This window comes from Sinohyriopsis cumingii, chromosome 11 (genome assembly GCF_028554795.1).
Source record: "Sinohyriopsis cumingii isolate HCF-2022 chromosome 11, ASM2855479v2, whole genome shotgun sequence".
NCBI lineage: Eukaryota > Metazoa > Mollusca > Bivalvia > Unionida > Unionidae > Sinohyriopsis > Sinohyriopsis cumingii.
In genome coordinates, this window is record NC_142971.1 from 96,358,354 (window position 1) to 96,363,371 (window position 5,018).

Consider the following 5,018-nt stretch of genomic DNA (forward strand, 5'->3'; position numbering starts at 1 on the left):
TTTTTTTGGGGGGGGGGGGTTGATTATACAAAACGTGACAATAACATAGGATGAAATGAATTTGTTTTATATGTCAATGTTTTTTAAATTCCTTTTTGTATGAGTTGAAATGGCATATATCCACTGTGCCACTTAATATGCAAATGCTGTCTGAATAGTAAAGTCAATGACATGGAATGAGTACATTTGCCTAAGGGTTATAAAGGTTGCATTGCTTATATATGCCACAGGTTGAACTTAGCTGCAACAGTGTTCTGCTGGTAAAATGTGTTTTTTTTTTTGGTTTTTTTTGCCATTCCTAACTTAACTTAGGACTTCAGTTTGCTAGTTCTAGGACATTCCTAACTTAAATTAGGACTTCAGTTTGCCAGTTCTTGAACATTCCTAACTTAAACTAGGACTTCACTTTGCTAGTTCTAGGACATACCTATCATATATTAGGACGTAAGTTTAATAGTTCTAGGACATTCTTAGCTTAGATTAGGACTTCTGTTTGCTAGTTCTAGGACATTCCCAACTTAAATTACGACTTCCGTTTGCAGTTTTAGGACATTTCTAACTTAAATTAAGACTTCAGTTTACTAGTTCTAGAATATTCATATCTTAAATTAGGACTTCAGCTTGTTAGTTTTAGGATGAAAAGAAAGGTCAACTTTGAAACTTTTCCACTCCATTTTGATTTTCTTTTATTGGGGATCTAATGCTATATAGTGACAAAGACAAATCCAGTAAAGATATTTCATTGATTGCAAATGTAAAGTATCAATATAGGGTTGTGTTTTACGGCACAACAGCACTAAAAGGTTACGAGGCAATTAGAATACAGTGCTTTCATAAGGATACGTTGTGTTTTGACATTACTACCACTGCATTTCCTAATGTACTGAATATATACATGTACATTTTATTTTAAAATTAAAGATAAACTTTTTACAGCATATTTTGCTGAAATTGAATTACACCAATGCATTTACGTTTACTCTTATGTTACTGATCAAATATAGGGTCAGTATGGTTTACACTATATGTATTATAAATTAGATTTTATCATTCAGAAACCAGCTTATGATCTTACAGTGCATCACAAACTTCAATTGCACAGCAATGTGACACCTTAACATTTGGTGCATCGAGTAAGGAATTTCGTATCAGCTTCTATGCTAGTCTCAGAAAATGAATTTTTCCTTGCTTTTTTTAAAGACCTCTTATTCACAAAGATTCAAGTTTTTATGACTTGCCACACATATTTAGACCGCTCCGGTGTCCTAATGGTTAGAGCGTCCGCCTCGGATAAGGGAGATCACGGGTTCGAAACAAGGCCTAGTCATAGCAAAGACTTATACAAATAGTACAAACAGCTGCCTCGCTTGGCGCTCAGTAGTACGACGTTAGTGCCAGGACTGGTGGGACTGGTGTCAGGATCATGTGACTGGGTGGGATATTATGCTAAATGTCTATGGCATGATGCTTCATTGCTAGACATCACTATCAACTGCCACACTGCAGACATCGTAGCGATAGGACTGAAAACATTGTTAAAGCTACGTTAAAAATCAAACTTATACATACATTACACCATTTTATGCATGACTCGCTACTCATATTTGTATAAAAATGTTAAATAGGTATCACTATGTCGCGATAAATTACGTTCAACCTATTCTAAAATTATCTGGTAACACTGATGTCCAACAAAACAACATATCCTTTTCTTTAAATATTGAACTTCCACTCGCAATGCATGTACACGTCTTGGGTCGGCTTACATTGATGGAATTACCTGTCCGATGTCGGTACAGCCATTACATTACTGATGGTGAATTCTTTCTTTTGTAAATAGATATGATAAGAACACCAATGCAAGTATTCATACGTTGAAATAAACCTAAAAACTATACGAAATACTTTAAAAAGCAAAATAAATGTAAAGGAATTAATAAAATTATACTGAATTGCAACTATAGGAGTTTATCATAGTATAAATTATCACTTGTTAAATCATACGGCTGATATCAGTCTCTTGGAAATTTGTTTCGATGTGTGATTCGCAAACTGACAATTGCACCGATATATCCGATACGAATTTACGATAAAATCGTTATTTTCAGTAGGTTTCTTGATTACTTTATCAACAAAATTGATCTATGTATGCAATAACGTGTTCCCATGTACAAATATTGTACGGGCGCATATTTTTTTTTTTTAAAATACCATCAATGACGAAGAGTGTTCATAACACAACAGCACCAGTATCGTCAACAACAACAATAGCAACACTAGCGGACGATTCCTTAAAGCTTAATGCTGATCTTAGATTTATTAATCTTCGTGTGGATCCGTAGCCCACAAGTTTAACCCTAGCCCTAGCCCTAGCCCCAGCCCTAACCCTAGCCCTTGCTCTAGCCCTAGCTCTAGCTCTAGCCATAGCCATAGCCATAGCTCTATCTCTAGCCCTAACTCTAGCCATAGTCCTAGTTCTAGCTCTAGCCCAGAAGGTTGTTTTGTTTCTATAAAATCTTTATTATAACAAATGCATCGCCGAGAAACTCCATTTTCTTGAATAATTTCTTTTCACTTTTACTGGTTAAGAAATCTGAGCGAACGACATGAACTTTGTAGCTAACGCAGAACGTTAAAGTGACGAATTCCAAAATAGGCATTAAGCCCCAAGGTGTCCTCAGCTATAACAAGAAAAATAGGCATTAAGCCCCAAGGTGTCCTCAGCTATAACAAGAAAAATAGGCATTAAGCCCCAAGGTGTCCTCAGCTATAACAAGAAAAATAGGCATTAAGCCCCAAGGTGTCCTCAGTTATAACAAGCCAAAATAGGCATTAAGCCCCAAGGTGTTCTCAGCTATAACAAGCCAAAATAGGCGTTAAGCCCCAAGGTGTTCTCAGCTATAACAAGCCAAAATAGGCATTAAGCCCCAAGGTGTTCTCAGCTATAACAAGAAAAATAGGCATTAAGCCCCAAGGTGTCCTCAGCTATAACAAGAAAAATAGGCATTAAGCCCCAAGGTGTCCTCAGCTATAACAAGAAAAATAGGCATTAAGCCCCAAGGTGTCCTCAGCTATAACAAGAAAAATAGGCATTAAGCCCCAAGGTGTCCTCAGCTATAACAAGAAAAATAGGCATTAAGCCCCAAGGTGTCCTCAGCTATAACAAGAAAAATAGGCATTAAGCCCCAAGGTGTCCTCAGCTATAACAAGAAAAATAATAGCGGTAAGATTGCTGCTACAACAACTCTTTGATAAAGTTCTCTCTCTCGTTCTCTCTCTCTCTCACCCACATCCCCACACACACATACTCTAATCCACATGTACATTAGATAAGGATACATGTATCAAGGTATATATCTGAAATGCATATTTCATCTTCATTAGCACCCTTGCCCGTAAAAGATGGAGATTATTGCCAATACAGGTACAATATCTAGTCACAACACTTTAGCAATATATGTTGTTATACCGCGTACATTGACTCCGTAGATGCATTTTGTCCAGACATTCAGGCCCGGTCCCATGGCAAGGCGAACGAGGCAACCGCCTTAGGCCCCGCGCTTTCAGGCAGTGCATTTCTCATTTTATTTTTGCTTGGGTCCCGCTCATCGCTTTTGCTGCCTTGGGCCCCGCACATCCTAGGGCCGGACCTGCAGACATTACACCCTTTTGTCCTTTATAAGCTACAAGCGATGTGTATCTTATTATTCTCTATATGATATGTATCATAACCACTCACCTAGCCTGTTCCTACTGACACGTGTAGCGACATACATCAGCCATTATGACTGTTCCTACTGTCAGTTTAATGACATCTGGTGTCTGCAGCTTATGTGTTACAGACGTGATGCATAGGACACGTCAGGGTTTGTGTGGTTGAGATATTTCACAATTCCACTTTTATTGTTAACGTTGAGAAAGAATTATATTTTTTTTAAAACTATTATGAAAGATAAAATTATTTTGCACCTGGTTGTTTATCAAGACCGCCACTGACTGTTTTTACAATAAAATTTATTATTATTATTATTATTATTATTGTCAAAATTGCTACGTTTGGAGTCTGTTAAAATAGTTTATGTTGACGCATAATGCGTCTTTGAATTCCTCTAGGAATGATCGTATAAACTTATGTAAGAAAAGTAACAGCAGTAGTTATAAGGAAGACAAGTCGTTTCTGTATAATATTTAACTTTTTGACATAATGGTTCAACGATTACTTTAGCAGCAGGAGGGGGTGAGCAGAGAAAATGGCGGATAGATTAGGGTGAAAAAATGACACAAACAATAAATGGAACCGTTGGAATGACCAATGAACAGTAACATACACTATATACGACACATCGTTATGCTTTTTTATGTGTTATAAAATGTGAATAGAATTATTCACGATACGAGAGCAACATGCCAAGGGAGTAACATTAACGCAAATCTTTATTTCAGTAACCAATAATTGTATATAGTTAATTATCACATAGTCTATACACTTTGCCAATATTGTGTACAGTTTCATATTTTTGTTATTTTAACATGTGAACATGTCACTTTATGTGATTCTGATTGGTCCATAAAAGCCGATGAAATTATTGTGCAGTATTCTCTTTACTGATTGGCTGAGATCGTGGGAAAACGTGTTTAACCCCGCCTTCTGGAATGTTTTGTTTCAAACGAACATTTTGGCGGCCATTTTTCAACTCGTCTTGCGAAAGGAAATTGAGGAAAAGATATCTTGGCTGTCTGCATATTGATATGTTACACCCCACATGAGTTTGTTATGCTATGAATAACAACATTATCATAAGAAAAATGGCGTAAAACTACAAGACAAAAACAACAATAAGAAGTAAAACTATATCTGTAACATTGATATAGAATCCGCCCTACGTACACGGGTAGATTAAATATTAACTTACAGAAGTAAATAAACTCACCTCTGTTCATAGAAGAATGTGGACATAATTGGGTCTCCCAACTGACAGAACTTTATTTAACCACAGCATATTTACGAAGTATTCATG